This window comes from Rhinopithecus roxellana, chromosome 14 (assembly GCF_007565055.1).
Source record: "Rhinopithecus roxellana isolate Shanxi Qingling chromosome 14, ASM756505v1, whole genome shotgun sequence".
Lineage (NCBI taxonomy): Eukaryota > Metazoa > Chordata > Mammalia > Primates > Cercopithecidae > Rhinopithecus > Rhinopithecus roxellana.
The window spans coordinates 119,486,309-119,507,168 of record NC_044562.1 but is presented as its reverse complement, the minus strand read 5'-3'; the positions used below and the strand labels follow the sequence as shown (position 1 = coordinate 119,507,168).

Here is a 20,860-nt window from a genome sequence, read left to right as displayed (position 1 = left end):
TTTGCCTATTGGTAAGCATTTCAGGCCTGAATCTGTGAAAAGTAATGAATTGTTTCTAGAAATCATCTAGCTTGCCTTGGGTTGGGACTTTGGTTTTGCCAGAGAAAGCACCTTGCACAACAGCTACTAGAAAATTTTGAGTAAGAGGACCTTGATTAGCCTCTTGTAGTCTTCCTTCCTCAAATGAAACCCTCGAGCAAAACCAGATTGCATTTCCTGTACATACATATAAGTAAAACTGCTATTTGAACATTTGGCCTGCACCCCAGTGAACTGAAGATGCAAGAAATGACTATGCAGGCTAAACAGTGTCCAGAGGGAATCAAAGCCAGTATTGGTGGATTTCCAACATGTGTGCTCAGGGCACACTCTTATCTAAAAAATTCCTATGGACGCTATCTGATATGGTTTGGCTGTGTTCCCACCAAATCTCATCTTGAATTCCCACATGTTGTGGGAGGGACCTGGTGGGAGATAATCAAATCATGGGGGCAGGTCTTGCCCATGCTGTTCTCGTGATAGTGAGTAAATCTCATGAGATCCGATGGTTTTTATAAGGGGAAGCTTTCTTGCACAAGCTCTCTCTTTGCTTGCTGCCATCCATGTAAGAGTTCCTCCTTACCTTCCACCATGACTGTGAGGCTTCCCCAGACATGTGGAACTGTAAATCCAATTAAACCTCTTCCTTTTGTAAATTGCCCAGACTTGGGTATGTCTTTATCAGCAGCATGAAAACAGATTAATATGCGCTCTTTCTGCATGCACATTCACACAGAAAAATATAGATTGAAATTACTGTCTTTTACATATAACTAGAGTGCTATTTCGAATTATACCAAGGACATATTCTTTGTATTGTTTGAAAGCAAAGCCCCTACCTGATATGGTTTGGCTCCGTGTTCCCACCCAAATCTCATCTTGAAGCTCTCGTAATTCCCACATGTTGTGGGAGGTACCCCATGGGAGATAATTGAATCATGGGGTGGGTCTTTCCCATGCTGTTCTCATGACAGTGAATAAGTCTCACAAGATATGATGGTTTTAAAAAATCAGAGTTTACCTGCACAAGCTCTCTCTTTGCCCGCTGCCATCCATGTAAGACATGATTTGCTCCTCCCTGCCTTCCACCATGATTGTGAGGCCTCCCCCACCATGTGGAACTGTAAGTCCATTAAACCTCTTTCTTTTGTAAATTGCCCAGTCTTGGGTATGTCTTTATCAGCATCATGAAAATGGACTAATACACTACCTGAATAGGAATTCAAAACTCAGTAAGAGACAATATGACAAAGAACAGGTGCTGAAATGCAGCAGTAGAGATCATGATCTTTGGAGCCAAGGTCATGGAATCAAATTTTTCTCTACCTTATACCTTTCTGTTGACTTTGAGCAAGTCATTTTGTGTCTACAAAAACTTTACTCCCCTCATCTGTGAGTGATAATATGCAAACTTAACTCTTATGGCTATTGTAATCACTAGATGAGTATTGAACACAGTATGGCATTTGCACATAGTAAGTACTCAGCAAATGTTATTATTCAAATGGGCAAAGGAACTTTAAGGTCCTCATCAGTTGTTTGATCGGGTGGAAATATTTCAGACTACATTCAAAAAGTATCTGTTATACAAAACTACCAAAGCCTAGGGAAAAGTTTGCCATAACATAAAGAGCATAGATCAAGAAGTGGCAAAGTTAAGTACAGCAAGCTCAGAATAAAATAATGATGCAAAAATAGTCCACAAGAGATACGTCAGGGCTGTATTGTGAATCCAGGAGTTAAACATAACTAGAAGATGATAAAAATTGCAAGTAAAAAGATGAATCAAAAAGACTGATAAAACTAGTGTTTGGATATCACTAAGATTATGGTCCCCAAGTTCCTTGGAAGAGTAACAGGTACTGGTATCAAGATGTCCATAAATGTTTGCACATGGTGGGAGGGAGAAGTGGGGAGGGGAAGAATGTTGATGAAATGAATTACAAAAGAAAAACTGGTGTCATCTTCTTCTGTGACTTCCATTTTATATAGGGATTTGCACTCATCAGGGGTACATGGATATGAGAGGCCACATGACTTGTAAAACATTTGATTTTTTAAAAATCTGATGCCCAAATGCCTAGAATTCCTCAGCTCAGTATGCCAAAAGGTGAAATCAATTACTAAGGTTCAGGACCTCTGGTAAGCCTAATGATGATTTTAGAGTGCAGAATAAACTCATAGGATTATTATTTATAATGTATTGCATTACCAGTAAAGACAAAAAAAAATGCACTCAATACTCCATTTTCCATGCCAACACTATCAAATACTAACACAGATAATTCAAAGATTTGTTTGTAGCTTGTATTTTCTTCAAAGATTAGATTGCATATCCTTTTAATTTCTGGTTCATTTCTTGGCCCCTAGGATATTCTGCACCTTCTCTCAGCTGCCTTAGCACTCCTCACATCTGCCCTGAAAGCCTTAGGTCAGCCAGCCAGTCAACGAAAAATCATGGGGAGTATCCTATGGACTGGCTTAGGGCAGTGGCGTAGGCACAACTTTAACTCAGCTGCAAGAGAACTCTGATAAAATATTCAGAGAGATGCGCCACTGTAAATGAAGATGAGATTAGCCGTGAGAATTCTAAATGGAAAAAGTGAATTTCCATTCCTCCTTCTTTATTATTTCTAAATAAGTCATTTTCAAACTTCAAGAGGTTCTAAATGCTAAATTTCAGAAAACAAGTCTCTAGAGGACCTGACAATTAAATCCTGGTTTCATTACAAGATTGGCTCTACTTTTGCAAGGTAAATACAATTTTCAATGAAACAGTATCCAAAATCTAGAGGCAGTGTGGCATAATGGAAAGACGTGGGCTTGGAGTCAAAAAAATATGTTGAAATCAGGCTGGGCCACACTCTATCACTGTGAACTTAGGCACATTATTTTTAATTTAAGCCTATTTTTAGGGTTGTTTTGGAGATTTGTGGAGATAAGTGAAAACATTTTGTTAAAAGTACAGCATTATTTATTCATTCTTTATTATTAAATAAAAATTATTTTAATACCTGTGAATTTTCCTTAAGCTCAACTGTACATATATATGTATATATGTACAAAATCAATACTGTGAGTTTAGCCTAGCATTTGATTACCAAAAAAATAGTATAAATGCAATTCTTCATCATAAAAAAAAAAGATTCCTAACATTTAGTTGAGTTCCACGTTACTGTTCATGCCTTACTTGGCTATTTTTCCCTCAAGAGAACAAAATTATTAAAGATTTTTTGGTGGAATGTCAGGAAAACAACAATCAGTGTTATTTAATCCATAAATATAAAGCAGTTATAGGTCTTTCAATGCATTGGAATAAATGAACTAGAATGACCGAAGGCCCAAAATCTGAGTTGCATTCATTCAAACTTCATAATCCCTGGATGCTTTTAATTTTTTTCTTTTTTCTCCAGCAGTCTCTGTGTTATCATCATACTTGTTATCCTCAAATGACTATACTCTACATAAACCCATTGTCAACAAGAACAGATTATGTAAATTATCTATGTAAATGTACTTAAACAATTAAAGATATTCTAAGTTCAATAATGTCAGCAAAGAAACACTAACTCTAATTAGAGAGCAATCACACATAGGCTTAAAGTCTCTTAGTACACATTAGCAGAGGGCTTCTTAATGCTTACTGCATACTTTTATGTATTTCACGTAATTACGTTAATGCTTATAGATCTGCATATGTTAAATATATAAATATAAAAGCTCCTTTAAATTGATTCAATTTTCTTCCCACAAATTGCCCCTTTTCATAATATGCCTGCATACTTAAAATCACTATATTAATGCAGTCAAGTCAGAAACTAACAACATTTAGTCTTGCTCACTATTATAAGAACATCAGGGTCCACAGCTGCCTTCCATTAACGCTCTCAGACTGGACTTTCGTTTGCAGAATGAGTTCCATTGATTGTATAAAAGACATCAGTTTTGTCCTTTAATGACCCATGAGCTCCTTTCAAAAGCAGTTCAGTAATGGTTACTACATTAAAACTTCAAACATGCACAGCCACAAGATGAGTTTCTAAAGCAAGACTTTCATCAGCATCACAGTGTCATGTGGGAGGAAGAATACTGGCCTGGAAACCAGACACCTGGCTGCTAATGCAGATTCTGTTACTAATTGGTTGCCTGACCTTGGGCATAGGATTGCCATATAAAATACAGGACACCAATTAAATTTGAGTTTCAAATCAACATCAAATTATGTTTTAGGGTAAGTATGTCCCAAATATTATATGGTATATACTTATATTTTTTAATGATTCACTGATTATCTGAAATTCAAATCTAATTGGACATCCTGTATTTTTATTTGCTAAATCTGGCAATCTTACTTGGGCAAACTATTAATACAATGATAGCTTCATCATTTAAGAAGTACAGGGGTTAGACAGAATGACCTCTAAGTAAGACACCATAAAACTATTGGGTTCATAGATTAAGCAAGAAGCAAAACTTGCCATATTTGTTTGCCCTAATTATTAAGCAGTTATTCATGAAAATTACACACATTTAAAACAAAGCAAGCTGGCTGGGCGTGGTGGCTCACACCTGTAATCCCAGTACTTTGGGAGGCCAAGGTGGGCAGATCATGAGGTCAAGAGATCGAGACCATCTGGCCAACATGGTGAAACCCATCTCTACCAAAACCACAAAAACTAGCTGGGCATGGTGGCATGTGCCTGTAGTCCCAGCTACTCAGGAGGCTGAGGCAGGAGAGTCGCTTGAATCCAGGAGGCAAAGGTTGCAGTGAGCCGAGATCACGCCACTGCACTCCAGCCTGGTGACAGAGCGAGGCTCCGTCTTAAAAAAATCAAACAAAAAAAACAAAGCGAGCTAACCTGTTTGCTTAATGATGAAGATGGATATAGTATTTCTGTAAATGTCCAAACTTGGAGAAAAAGCTCAAGCATTTAAAGAGCTTTTATATTTGCTATCTACGGCTACATAATAAATCACTTCAAAACTTAGTGGCTTAAAACAACATTTATTATATCACAGTTTCTGTGAGTTAGAAATCCATGCACAGTTCGAGTTCTCTGGCTCAGGATCTCATAAGAATACGGTGAAGATTTTGACTAAGGCTATAGTTATTATTTCAAAGGTCAAATGGACAACTTGCTTCTAAACTTAACTCATGTTACACTAAATTCTAACAGGGTTTAGTATCTTGCAGGTTGTTGGACTGAGGGCCTCAGTTTCTGGCTGGCTGCTGGCTACCCTCAGTTCCTTGCTATGTGGGCCTCTCTATAAGGCAGCTCACAACACGGCAGCTTGATTTATCAGAGCAAGCAAGAAGAGCTAGAGAGCGAGTAAGATAGAAGTCACAGTCTTTTATAACCTCACCTTAGCATTGATATATCATTATGTTTCCCATATGCTAGTTGTCAGAAGCAAGTCAGTAGGTCCAGCCCACAATCCAGGGAAGGGGTTATACAAAATGTGAATATCAAGAGGTGGGAATCATTAAGAACAATTTTAGACACTGCTTACTATACTTTGAACAATTTTTTTCTGGAAAAAAATACTGAACAGCTATTCTGAGTTAAGCGTAATTTATCAATTAATATGAAGTCTCTGTATTTGGCCCTTAAAAATTAATGGCTAACATTAAAGACATTAGGCTTTGGATCGAAATGAAATTTAATCATTATTATCATTATATCCTATGTAGTTAGCATTCTTCCAAGATCTCTGATAGATATGCTCCTTTGCCATAAGAAGCATGCAGATTTGGTTTATTCCTGTCTCAAAAGTTGGAGTCACAACTCAGGTGTGCTGAAATGTAACTTTATTGATTCAAACTTTCCATATTTATTAGTTTGTATTTCATTGATGTTCTAACACCCTTCACCTTGTTCTTTACTTGTTTCTTGGTCTAAACTACTATTTTAGGTTAGTAAACAGTCAATTCTGGATTTAAATTTAGTCAAATTTAAGGTCTTTGGCATGTGTCAGGTTTCTGGTGGTGCCTTACTAAAAGTACCACAAACCAAGTGGCTCTTTTGGAGGCTGGAAGTTTAAAGTTAAGGTGTCAATAGGTCCACAGTCTCTTAAGAGCTCTAGGGGAAAATCCTTTCTTGCCTCTTCCTAGCATCTAGTGGTTGCTAGCAATCCTTGGTGTTTCCTAGCTTGTAGATGCATCTCTCCTGTCTCTGCCTCTGTCTTCGTATGGCATTCATCCCTATGTCTTCTGTATCTCCATATGGCATTCATCCCTGTGTCTTCTGTATCTTCACATGGGATTCTCCCCTGTGTCCTCTGTATCTTCACATGGCATTCTCCTCTGTGTCTCCATTGTATCTCCAGTTCCTTCATCTTATAAGAACACCAGTCATTAGATTAGGGCCCACTCTAATCTAGCATAGCCTTATTTTAACTTTATTATATCTGCAATGAATCTATTATCAAATAAGTCACATCCACAGCTATGGGGTTAGGACTTAATATATTTTTGGGGTGAGGGAGGTATAATTCAACACACAACAGGGTGCTTGGTAAAGATGCAGATTCCAGTCCCATAAGAACTTTCCATCCCCTGGAAACTGATATTTACAAGTCTTGGAAGGGATTAGGTTTCTGGTGGTTGGACCAGCTCTGCAGGGGTGCTCTATGAGAGTGGTGCCCACACCACAATTTGGCAAGCTCCACTCAAGCCAACCAACTATCCTTGTCCACTAACAACAAGCCTCTAGGGCTTTGTCTTCTGCATCCTCTTAATCAGAAAATGTAGGTGAGGGACAAAATGTAGGTGTGGCAAAGTGAATAGAATATTAAAGTTAACACATCAAAGGATGTAAATCTGAACCCTGGCTCCACATCAGCTGTATGACTGTAAATCGACTCTGTACCTCCATTTCTTCAACTGTCTCACTGAGTTTTTCTTAGAATTAACATTTGTAAAAGTATCTAGCCAGTTCAAAATACTACACTTTTGGGGATAAAAAATAGCAACAAAAATTTGTTCATGCCATTTAAGCCAATAATTCTTCATCATTTGTTCATTTAACAAAACTTTATGAAGTGCACACCATATAGCAGACATTGCACTTGGTATAAGGGGCGCTACAGTGAAAAACAGGTAAAGTTTATACCTCATTCTAAAGGAACTATAATTTAAGAAATCTAAAATTATTTTTAATCAAAACTATTCATGCCAACATTAACTAAATAAGTGAAATAACAAATATCTAGCAATAGGAAAATTATTCATCTGTACCAGTTCATTAACAGTAGTTAATTGAGGAGAATGGGGTTAATAGGGACTTCTACTTTCTGTTTTATATATTCAAGAATTACTGTAAATTTGAAATCAGAAAAAATAGAGTATAAGTTAACAGTTATGCTGAATGAAAGCATTTAGTTTTTTCATCTATTTTAGATTTTTAAAACTAATTTCCACAGAAGGAATAGATTGCTTTTGAAATTAGAATAATTGTGTTTTTAAATTATTTGTAAATTAACTGGTTACAGTGCCTGGCAAATAATCTACAAATGTCAGGGGAATTTAGTGGTCTTCAGCTTTGGAAGGTCTATCTTGCAGCACACAGCCCAGATGAAACTCTTCTAATGCTAGATGCACTGGGCTTGAATTCAAGAATGCTATCATGTTTTTCTCTTCTACCCCAGTATCCTCCTGATGAGGTCCAGCATTTTGGTGGTCTTTCTAACTGGAGTAGCACTTTAACAATAGGCACTAAGATTATGACTATAGGATCAAATTGAAATGCTCCAAATGCCTCAGATTCATTTTCCTAATCATAACTAATACTTTGGAGCAGATCACACAATAACTAGAGTTTGAGTTATTTTTCCTAGATACATCACATTTGGCTTCACTCTCATTAAGAGAAAGCTTTCTCTCTGGCCCCTCCAGCTGTGAGCCTGGCAAAAAGAAGGAGAGGTTCTACTCCCAACTTTCTGACCAACAAGGACCCTCTCACTCATCCTCTGGCTCTAACTCTAAGCTTCTAACATGCTTATTTACAAAATTGCTTGTACTGAATAACAAATAATTTATCTTTATATTAAAGATAAAAACTAACTTCCAGATAGAGCTTCAGACACACATGAGGCAGTAAAATTCCAACTAAAGGCAAGTATATTTGATCACAGTTATCTAGGACAATTATTTTTATGGATAAATGCTGATTTTCATTAGGAATCCAACAATATTAAAAGTAGCTGCTGCATTCCCATTACTTTGTCCTCAGATGTCTGAGGGTCATAAGTAGAAAAAAACTGGCCTAAAGACAAATCACAGTCAAGATCCTATGGTCCACTCAAAGAGAAACTTAAAAGATACAAATAAAATTTTTTTTATAGTTGTGATACATATATCACTTCAACCCTTGGTAGATAATAGTCAATTTTCATTTCTAAATCTTGCATATTTGAAGGGAAGACTTATTTTCCTTTATACTGAAAAGAATCTACCATGTGAAGAGAAGAGTTGGGTGGAGTCCTTGTGTGTGTTGAGGTAGTTGCTTTGTCAAAGTAGAATTGAAACAGTAAACTGGGCAGACTACCAGAGACCCAGAGGAGAACTTTGAGGTGGGTTTACAATCAATGACTATAAAAAGTATTCCCCAAGGTACTATAACTTTCTTCTTAATATATTAACACACTCAAAACTTTGTTTATTCGACATTTTGCAACCAAGGTAATAATTATAAACATCGCTGTCTTAGTTGAGTTCTCCCAGAAGCAAATCCTGAGAGAAGCTTTCCAAGAAAAATCGCTATTTATGATAGATAGTAGATATGTAGGGCATATAAAGGCAATATTTTAAAATATAGGGAAACATGATGTAGGGAAAGAAAGCCAGAAAATGTAGAATACATGTTAAGACATCTACCACAGTTCACAACTGAAGCTTAATCCCTCAGAGAAACTCTGGAAATTATACAAAACTCACATCTCAGAACAATCTCATTCAAGGAGCAAGAGAGCTGGGGTATTCTCTGAAGGGGAATACCTTCAGAGAAGGTATTCTCTGGGAAGGCAGCTCCCAAAGGGTACTAATGCCTTGGCTCTTCTAGCCTGGCATGTGCATAGGCAACATGGCTTGTCACAGTTTCAGAAAATTCAAGGAGTCCTACAAACAAGTGCAGAGCCTGTCAGCAGAAGTCAGCTGAAGCACATATTAAGGTGTATAAAATACAAATCTGGGGCACTGACAGTGCCATTTTTATCTTATTTTATGTGTAACTTATTTAACACTATATATTGTGGTCATGGTGGACAAATAATTTTGTTTCCTACTCTCCAATATAAGCTAGAAATTACTTTTCAGTAAATAAATCTCTGTTACTTTAATTTTACTCTAATGGCCCTTTCTTTCCCCTAAAGGCAAGAATTTTAGAAAAACTTATTAATTTAGGGTTCTAGTATTGGGCTGTACTGAGAAGTGGTAAGGTATAGTTGTTAATAAGCCCTGTGTCTAAAGCCAAACTATATGGGTTTAATAAAGAGCTCAGATGCTTACTAGCTGTGCACTTATGTATTAGTTCATTCTCACACTGCTCATAAAGACATACCCAAGACTGGGTCATTTATAAAGGAAAGAGGTTTAATTGACTCACAATTCAGCCTGACTGGGGAGACCTCAGGAAAATTACAATCATGGCAGAAGGGGAAGAAAACATGCCCTTCTTCACATGGCAGCGGCAAGGAGAAGTGCAAAGCAAAGAGTGGGGAAGGTCCCTTATAAAACTATCAGATTTCATGAAAACTCACTCACTATCATGAGAACAACATAGAGGTAACCACCCCCATGATCCAACTGCCTCCTACCAGGTTCCTCCCACAACACATGGGGATTATGGGAACTAAAGTTCAAGATGAGATTTGGGTGGGGACACAGTCAAACCATATCAACCTCAAAGTTATTTAACCTCTCTGTACTTCAATGTCTTCTCACCTATAATATGAAGATAATAATTTTATCTACTTGATAGCACTGTGGTAAAATTTACATGAGTTAATAACCTAGAATAATGCATGGCTCCTAGAATAATGCATGGCTCATAATGAACTATAAAAGTATTAGCTATTATCAATATTTCTTCATTTTTTAATTCAACAATTATTTATTGAGCCTTTATGCTAGGGGCTCTTCTTGACCCTACAGCTACACAGATCAGCAAGATATGTGACAGACCTCTAGTATCCACAGTCTAGTAAAAAAAGGCTAATGATAATAGTGGGTGGACCACTTATAACTAATTAGATAATTGTACCACAAAGTGGGAAGGTCCAAAAGAGCACAGAACAGGGAGTAACCACTTGCTTGTATGAAGCCAGCAAAGTTTGCCCTTGGAGTTGGTGTTAGAGGGAAAGTAGGTACTGTGAGATAGAAAGGGGTGATGGTTGCCCTGGGAAGGAAGGATAGCCTGTCTGAGGAAGAGGACTTGTGAACTAGCACAGTGCATCGCAGGAAATTAAGGGCAACTGAAATTTCAGCTGTTGTGTTTGAAGAAGTTTTAGGTTGCAACTAGGGAGAAAATGCCTTTGTGTACCAGGTAAATACTACTGACTTTTCTTTTGTAAAGAAAGAAGTCAGAGGTAGATTTATATGGTGTGTGTGCATGTGTGTGTTGGTATGTAGTGACATTATAGATTTGTTTCTTAGAAAGATAATTCAGTTACCAGTGTTAAGGATTGACTGGAATCAAGAAAGCCAAAAACCTGCTGTGACCACAGTTCAAGGAAAAGATAATAGATAATAAGGCAAACCAAGGCAGAGGCATTAGGGACTAAGAACAAAGGACAGTTCTAGGAAACTTTTCGAGTTGGTGACAAATTAGGCAGGGCAGAGGGACTGCTTAAGAAAGAAACTGATTTTCAGCTCTTCGAACTTGACTGGTCATGACAATAACAAGCATAAGGAATACAGAAGACAACCAGATTAGTGGAAGGGAGGGGGAAGACCATGATGACTTTAGATCATAACAGGGTAAGTGAAGTGTGAGGTGCCTACAGGAAATTCAAGCAAAGGTGCCTGTGTGCGCATCTTTGGATTTAGGAGACATCAACATGTAAGTGTGTGAGTAAATGAACTCACCTAGAAGTTATACTCTATTTTGAATAAAATTAGATGACACCATGCTACCTCAACTGCACCAAAATAAATACAAGATGGGTGTATCCATCAAGCTGAATAATATCTCCCATTCCCAGTTTTTCCATGAGTAAGTTTTATATGGAAATAACCACATAACTATATAACCAAAACATTTTCTCTTTCATGTTTCTAATAAAGTTTGGTGATCATTCCATTTTGTGATGCTGACTCCAACATACTCACTCTATATTTGACAGGAAAAGTCATATCGGGACTATATGAGCCTTGATAACTATGTAGTTGCTCAGAAATTAATCTGTCAATGACCACTTGACTGCCCATACTGATTTCAGAGAGTGGTTTATTAAGAAAGTTTGCTTTCTCCTTTTTTACCTTATAAGTATGTATCCCAAGATTGTACTGCTGATGAAGACTTTCCTAGATCAAAGAGGCCTGTGTTTCAAGCAAAGATTGTAGCTTTAACTATGCTCCTCTGCTAGAACTTTAAAATAATGAGGCTGGTTTTTCTTAAAAAGAAGAAAACACACCTATCTCTGTTTGCATCCTCAATGTAGTGGTCATTTCCATGAGGCTGCACCCTTTTTTCCCAATGATACTGCCATCTTTCCAAACATTAGAATTCCTTAAGAATAATCAAAGCCTGGCATTCCTACTTTAATGTACTAAATGACAGCAAATTCTAATCATTTAAAGCTAGATTTGATTTATGCTCTAAATATCATTTGCAGCCAAGTGTGACACATAATGTAAGTGATCAAGGTATATAACTAAGTTCAAGAGTGAAGCATAATCATAATATAATTGCTATGGTTATCTTCTATTTTCCTATATCTTTTTTTTTATACTTTAAGTTCTAGGGTACATGTGCACAACGTGCAGGTTTGTTACATATGTATACAGGTGCCATGTTGGTGTGCTGCACCCATTAACTCGTCATTTACATTAGGTATATCTCCTAATGCTATCCCTCTATTTTCCTATTTCTATATGAAAATCTCAAACACAAAGTCTGAACATGACTGGATACTTAGAATAAATGACCAATTTGAAGTAAATATATATTCAGTGTTGAAGTCTTCGTATTTCACTAGTGTTTTATATTTTTAATAAAACATTTAACAAGACACCCCAAATAAGTTAATTTTACACAAATTTTAATAGATGCTGAAGCTTTAAAAATACATATACACTCACCATTAGTCCTTTGTACAATAATTAAGGATATCAAGAAAACCCAATTTAGATTGGTTTATTACTAATTTATATCTCCTTGTCCTTTATATATAATGTAACATTCTGGTATTTTTTAGTTTATCCCCTAAAACCACACTCTTAATTTAACCATACATCAATGTTTTAGACAACACAGCTGAAATGTTAATGAATAAGTCTAAAAAAATACCACTGGCCAATTTTTCATTAAAAATAAAATACTCCTTGGAAAAGAGTCACACAAATTGATCATGACTGAATACTGCTCCCTTAAGGCAGAGCAATGACCTAAGTTTAATTGGTTCACAGAAAAGGAGTCTTATTAGACAAATCTGACAGTAACCTTTAGCTGAATGTCATCTTTAGATTTTTTACCAACTACTTTATACATGCATAATTAAGACCAATGTTCAATCATATTAATAATTATATACAAAATAGGCAATTAAATTAATTATTTTATTTTTCAGTACCACTGTGTGCAAGGACCAATGCTAGATAGTAAAAATACAGCAGAAAACAAGACAGACACAGACAAAATCCTTACCCTCAGAACTCTTCAAACACATTATGAATGATTTCTGATTCTATATATATTTTCCATACTCCCTTGTGCATTAAAGGAAATACTGACAATGATCAAACGTCACATACATCTTATTTTGATGAGAGCTTTGAGTATGATTACCAAAATCAAGTGAAAACATGAGAAAAAGCTTTACTGGTCTTCACATAATAAAATCATGTGCTGGTTTAATGACAACACTTTCTAATGTGTCTTATCAACACATTTCCTCTGAATGGCATTGTTTTATTGCACTTGGGATCATATACATATGTTCCCAATCTTGTATTTCCCCATTACTTTTGCTGACTTACCCAGTGCTTCCTGGATAACTTGGCTATGGAAAATTTCCAACTTCATTTGGAATATGGAGCAGACCAAGGAAGACAGTGATGACCCAGGAATATCCAAAGGTATGAGGACCACCACTTCACTTTTTATAGGGTTTGAAAAGCTATTTGGAGAGGCCAAGCCTTTACCTGGACAGTCATGATTATCTTCCTTTATTTTTTAGTACTCATTATGAAGAAAACATTCTGCTTAGCACCTGCATACATTATTTCATTTAGCTATCACAAGAAGCCCATGGGGTAGGTAATATTGTACCTGTCTTACAAAGAAACTAAGGCTCAGAGAGATGAAGTAATTTGCCCAAAGTTTGTATTTGTCTGAAATTCCATTTAAACTCAGGTCTATCCAACTCGAAAGCCCAATGTTTAACCACTATGCTATATTGCTCTATAATGGAGGGGGATGGGGAAGAGAAAAAGAAAAATAAGTGTTAGTAGTGATTACTGTTGAAATTCATTGGTAAAGTCAGTTTTTACCACTTTGTTTAAGCTCATTGACAAATCAATGATAGCAAGGAAAAAAAAGAGTAGGAAGAAAGAATTATCTATGTTTGCTATAACTTTCCATGCCCAGGTAGGTTTTGGGTTCCCATTAGCCTGTCATTTCAATTGCTATCTCCTCCCCATATTGTGTTGTCAAAAGCAATCTTAATATCAAAACTTCACTGGTGTCAGCTCTCAGGTGTGTTCACATTTTTCTATACACTGACATCCAAAGCTCATTAACTCTCTTTGAAGTAGACTTCAAATCAATTAAGGATGAGCAGGATAACTTAAACTATTTTAGTCAATAGTTTCTACTCCTAACTCTTCAACCTTTTCATCAGACTGCTAACAACAAGGAGAATTGACTGACATCTTCTCTAGCAAAAGCATATAGCCACAGTGCAAGAGTCAGGGTTAAGGGAGTGAAACCATGGAGCTGGTCGTTCAACATGATAGAAAGAGAGCTGCCTCAGGAAGAAAAAAAGCTAAGAAGTCATAGCTCCAGAGAGGAGCTGACCAACTAAACTTAAGTTCAAACAAGATCATGGGACTATAATCTATTTTGAGCACATCTTGGCATTTCTGGTGAGGCAGATCAAGCATCATCTCCAAGTTTGGATTGGGCAATGTAACCATCAGGTCCTGTCCATAGCATTAACCCACATAATAGTTTGATGCTGAGGAAAGGAGACAAAACAAGCAGTGTAGCCCTAGGGAAAGCCTAGCTAAAATGGGGTTGGGCAACTAAATGGCCGATATAAAGGACTGGGCTGCTGTAGATGACAGAGATTGGTTTAAAACAAACAAACAAGATGAGAATACTCTTGGACCAGAGTATCCCAAGAAGATCTCTCCAGGAATTATAGAGTACTTATGGGATCCCATGGCGGCCAGTGGGAGGACCTAAAGTCAGTAAGCTAGACCATCAGATCCAGTCCCTAACAAACCAGACTTTTTGGGTAGCAGGCTTAAATGGGCCCCCACATCTGATCTAGGCCAATCCTAGTACCTTGAAACAGCCCTCATAGCACAAGAGAAGCTCACAGAAGTCCATCGCATATGTATAAACTTGACGCCAAGGCTCTGGAAGACTCCAAACATTTTCTCCTGAAAAAAATTCTGAAATAATGAAGATGAAGGTGTTATTTAGAAGCAGTTATTTTAAATGTACCAAATATTATGCTAAGAAATTTATATATATTAGTTTGAAAAATTCCGTTTTGGAAGCATAGAGGAGCATTTTGAGTTGTAACAATGGCTAGAGTCACTACTGGCGTTTAGGAAGTAGAGGCCAGGGATACTAAACAGTTCCACAAAATGAATAATTGATGAACTCAAAATTCCAATAGTATCCCCTTTGACAGACCACTGTGAGTTCATTCATTTAATTTTGACAGTGCTACAATGGTCATTTCATTTATTAAATGAGAAGACTGAGGTTGAGAGGTTAAGACACTTACCCTGGCTTGCATGACTAATCAGTGGCAAAGCCAAGATAATAATCCAGAGAGTCTGTACCATTATTTTGCTTGCTTGTGCACTGAAATCCTATCCACAAAATGATGCATATAACGGCTAAGTGTTAGGAAGGGACACAAAGGTAAAAGAAGTGACAAGACAATGTATTCTGTTTCAATTGTTTAGTAGAATAATGGAGTTCAGGACGTGCTACTTCAAAATATAGCATCTAGGAATTTAAGAAAACAGCAGAAGCAGGAAAGTCACTCTCACCTTTTCTCCTCATCCCTTCTCAGTGAAGTAGGTAATGAGACCCTCATTCCAGAGGTGCCCTACCTATATCCAGAGGACAGAAGCCAAAGGCAGATGCCAAGAAGATCAAACATGCCTTGCTAAGTTCTTTCCATTTATTTATTACCATTGGATTATACCTGATTTGTCCAATCATACTTTTCCATGACTATCCACTTCATCAAACCTAGCATAAAAATATACAAAGTTTACCTGTTTCTTTGCATTTTTCTTTCTTTATATAGGCTCCTGTGTATAGTAACCTCTTTCAAATAAATTTGATGATTACTTTTTAATTTGATGATTTATATTACTCTTTCTTGTAGAGGCTTCAGCCATGCATCTAATAATAACTAAGGATAAATATTTTTTCCTTCCCCACAAAATAAACTTACTATCTGTGTCACTATTCAGGCTTGCCCACTGCTGTCTGGAGTAGAGGTAAGTATAAAAGGCAGTGCTATGGTTAATGTGTTCTCTAAAAAGCCTGTGCTGATAACTTAACCTGCAATTCAAGTTTTGGGAGATGGGGCATAATGAGAGGTGATTAGCCCGCAAGGGCCATGCCCTCATGAATGGATTAATGCTATTATAATGAGAGTAGATTCCTTATAAAAAAAAATACGTTCAGTCTCTATTTCTCTTTCTCTTTCTTGTCTTCTCTCTGCCCTTTTACTGCAAAAAGTCCCTGGCCAGATGCCAGCCTCTTAATCTTGGGATTTTCAACCTCTACTACTGTGAGAAATAAATTTCTGTTCTTTATAAATCATCAAGCCTCAGGTATTCTGTTATGGCAGCAAAAGAAGACTAACACTAACTCTTTTAATCAATAGTTTCTACTCCTAACTCTTCAGCTTTTTCATCAGACTGCTGACAACATCTGATGACATCTTCTCTAGCAAAAGCATATAGCCACAGTGCAAGAGTCAGGGTCAAGGGAGTGAAACCATGGAGCTGGTTGTTCAACAGGATAGAAAGAGAGCTGCCTCAGGAAGAAAAAAAGCTAAGAAGTCACAGCTCCAGAGAAGAGCTGACCAACTAAACTTAAGTTCAAACAAGATCATGGGACTATAATCTATTTTGAGCACATCTTGGCATTTCTGGTGAGGCAGGTCAAGCATCATCTCCAAGTTTGGATTGGGCAACTGTAGCCATCAGGTCCTGTCCATAGCATTAACCCACATAATAGTTTGATGCTGAGGAAAGAAGACAGAACAAGCAGTGTAGCCCTAGGGAAAGCCTAGCTAAAATGGGGTTGGGCAACTAAATGGCTGATACTGGCAACAAATGAGAACATTGTGAAGAACTTCTTATCATGGGCCCAAACGATGTATAATTAGTAAGCCTTCCCTTTCTATTAAATGTGATGTAATGAAAAGCACACAGAATTGAATTAGAATTCTAAGTTTCTAATGCCAAATTGGCCACCAACAAATTTGGGCAAGCCTATTTATCAGTATTTTTTCCCCAAATAAGAAATTAGGTGTCTAACTCAATGATCTTGTAGATTCTTTCAAATTTTGTAGTCTTCTGCTTTGCTTTCAATGGTATATGAGGCTAGATGTATACAACATATATTACAACAATAAATACATTTCTTAGCATGTAATTACATATCTTTTAGAAGACTAATTACCCAGGAATCGTGTTGTTAGCTGACTTATAAAGACTACAACAATCTAACTTCAAAATGCCATAGGTATTCATGAAGTATTTTAAGTACTCTGATTTTCACAGGATTCAGTTCTGCTGGATATTTCATATGTGCTTCCCTAAGCACATATGAAACTCCAGGTTGTGAGAAACCTGGAGTACAAAACTAAGGAATACTCTTATTTAACTGCACTAGAGCTGTAAAATTTTAACAATTCACTAACAGAAAAACAAAGAATCTAGATGGTTTTGCTGACGTTTTGCAATCCTGTTGATGCTTTCAACATGGAATCCAGCATTAAAGGACTGAAACATCAAAGGAAATACTCCCAGAGTACGGAGAGTTAAAAACTGTCCTCCTGACTAGATAGACAGAAGAATTCTGAATCTCCACCCTGTACACTCAGGTAATAAAGGGGATAGGGGGAGTAAATATAAGACATTCGAGAGTCTTGCCAGAACAGAACAGCACATTAACCTCCTCAACAAAAACAATCTCTTGACGTACTTATGTAAAAATATTTTTAAATATCAATAACTGGAATGAATCAAAGTGAGGACATACATACCAACATGATTGTCAAACATCTCTCTTCCTTTCTACTCTAGAATTCCTTAAATGGATTTTGATCTGGAAGAACCTAAATTTCAGTGAAATATCTCATTCCTGTCTGCAATTTTCAATTGCAGATCATCTGATTGGAATCTGTGAGAAAAAAGCTGTTAGATTTTGACAATTTGTTCTCTATTTTTCCCATGCCTTCTTATATAGATTAAAACGAAACCACAGTCACAAACATATAACAATGAACAGCACATTTAAAACTTGGTGGTGAGAACTATTCTGTTTACAACTAAGTTGAACTAATTAATTGTTTGTCTTTAAAAGGGGAAGTTAATACTTCAAATGAGGGGGTTAAAATGTGTTCTTCCAATTAAGAACATAAATATAAGCCTAAACAAAACATTAGCCTGGGAACAGAAGATTAACATGGTCAGAATCTACGTACACCATTCTGGTATTTGAGAGGGACTAGTTAAAATGCCCCTCTTCCCCACTTGAATATGGAATTGAGAAATAAAACAAAAGAGTAAGCAGATGGGGGACTAAAATGTCAGTTACTACTAAAATAGCTGAGTAGGTGGATGTGGCTTATATCAGTGGGAGAGAGAATGCCTAATGCTGAACCTAGATTAGACAGACTAACACACCCAGTCATAGGCACTGATGGACAAGACAGGGCTCCCACTCCATCCCCAGCTAATGAAGGGTAGAACCTTCATTAGGATGAGTAGAGCACTTTACTGCCTATAGGCAGTTTTTTTTTTTTTTTTTTTTTTTTTTTTAAGAAGCTCCAAATCAACAGGTCTTTTATTGCATCATTTAAATATCACAAGTAGGTCTTAGGAGTCATCTGGCATCTTCTTTCTGTAGCTGGATAACTCTTAGATCTTATTCATCAGCCTGCTGAACAGTTCCTTTTTCAGAGACATAGATACCATCCAAAAATGTCCTGATATCCTTATTTTTAACTGTTGTGGCTTGCTGAATCAAAGCCGCTGAATTTGAAACAAGTTCAATGTCATTTCCTTCAAGGATTAATTCTCTTTCTGGGCTTGAGATACTGAACAAGCAACACCTGGTCTCATCCGAACCCTGCGGATATATTTCTCACCCAAGAAAGTTCGGATTTCAACAAGAGACCCATTCTCCTGGATAACGACGTTGATGGGGAAGTGAGCATACACAGACCTCATCTTGTAACGGAAGCCCAGCATAACACCCTTGATCATGTTCTGTACATGACTACAAATAGTCCGAATGGTAGCCAGTTCCTTTCTGTTACCCCATCATTTGTCAACCCGAAGCCTCTTTTTTTTCTTTCCAAGAAGACTGAGTTCTACATTGATGTGATTGAAGTCCCTCCGCAGGGTTCCTCTGGGGCCCTTCACGGTAACTATGTGTCCCTTCAGAGTAATGTCAACATTTTCTGGAATGTCAACAGTCTGATTGCTGAGAATGGTCTTCATTCTTGCAGTAGACGCAGCAAAGAAAAGGCAGGCAGTTGTCTTTCAAGAGAAAAAAAGGAAGGAGTAGATCCAAGCATGTTCACTTCATTCTACTCAAATTCACAAATGAGATAAGAGTTCAGTTCCCCTGGGAATGGATGAATAAAGAGGCAGACAGAGGCTAGAAATGTCACACTCTTGCCCCCACCATATGGAAGGAAACTTAGGAATGGGGAAGAAGTGTCACTTCCTAACAGTACTGTAATCCAGGCAGTCACTTGATTTGGGGTTAGGGAGTGAGGATTGGGATGGGGGCAAATTCATATCCCCATTGCCTAGCATAGTCCTTTAAATAAGTATTAGAATAATGGCCTATGTAAATTACCAATTAAGATAGTAAGTCATAAGTACTTATTTCTTACAGTGTAATTGTCAACTTTCAGAAATAGATAACACAGCAGCATTTACGTTTGTAAAACTGTCTGTTATAGCAAGAGTCCTTGTATTTAGGAGCAAAGACAAGGAGGGACAGGTCAAATTTTGGGGAAAGGATAGTATTAGCATGGTCTATTATGTTAAAGAAGGTTTTAGGAAAGCCTACTACAATTACTTACCTTTAAAGAGTAATTAATTATTTACTCATGATATCCATATGAATTGTGAGAAAGTTTACCTAGACTATACCCAAATTGAGCTGAGAATTATTCATGTTGGCAATCTGGGTAGCAAACCATTTCCTCGCCTAGCAATGTTGCTTTAAAATCACATTTTTCCATCTTGTTAGCTCACCAAATTGCTCCTCTTACACTGGGTGAATTTCTTTGTTTTTAAATCTTTTAGGCTTAAATTAGACACATCCCTATTTCTACTTGTAAATACAGTGAAAAAAAAAAAAAAACTGGCCTACAATACCTTATCCAGAATAAGATCATATGGAATCTCCAATCAAGAGATTAGAATCAAGCATCATTATGGCAGGTGCTATTTTTAAAATGAAAACAGATTCTGTTTTTTACTGTTATCCTAGGATTTCAGATTTGTTTTTTGTTATCAAAGGAATTTCTAAGGTATCATTCTTTAATATCTCTCAATGGATTTAATAAGAAACACAAGATAATGATCTCCTAAAGGATAGACCCTTTTAAATCAACAATAAAATATGCATACTTTTAACAATGAGAAATACACTTTTGGAAACCCCTATTGAATTGGGACAAATAAATAGTTTGTGCCATTTACGAAGCAGATTCACATTAATCTATGTCTCCCTGCTATCAGTGACTAATTATGGAAGGAGGTAGAGAAGATGACAAAAAGATATAAGCTTCTATGGGGGGCATTTCAATCTCAAAGTCATTTGCACACGTAAGTCATTTAACCAGGTTCTTCTTCCCTCATATTCCTTGAAAGAACCTTGTTTAGGAAATAGAATGAAAAATGATTTATTCTAAAACTCCAACTGATCATAGGCAAGATCCAGTGTGTGTGATAGTCTCACCACCTTCCTACTGAAAATAGCTCTAAGTTAGAAAGAAAGCAATACATTACAGCAATACAAAGAAGGTATTAACATAAAAAAGCATCTTGCCCTACCCCCTCAGCTATAATCTCATACACAGTCCTAGAACATGAAAGCTGTAATCTCAGAGACCAGTCTAGTCCTTCATTTGAAAGATGTGAAAACAGGTTCCA

The 20,860-nt window shown here is 36.9% G+C and overlaps 1 pseudogene; it reads right to left on the bottom strand.

Annotated features, from left to right (window-relative positions):
- Positions 1 to 18,512: 18,512 nt before the first annotated feature.
- On the bottom strand, positions 18,513 to 19,189 carry LOC104678053 (annotated as a pseudogene).
- Positions 19,190 to 20,860: the final 1,671 nt, after the last annotated feature.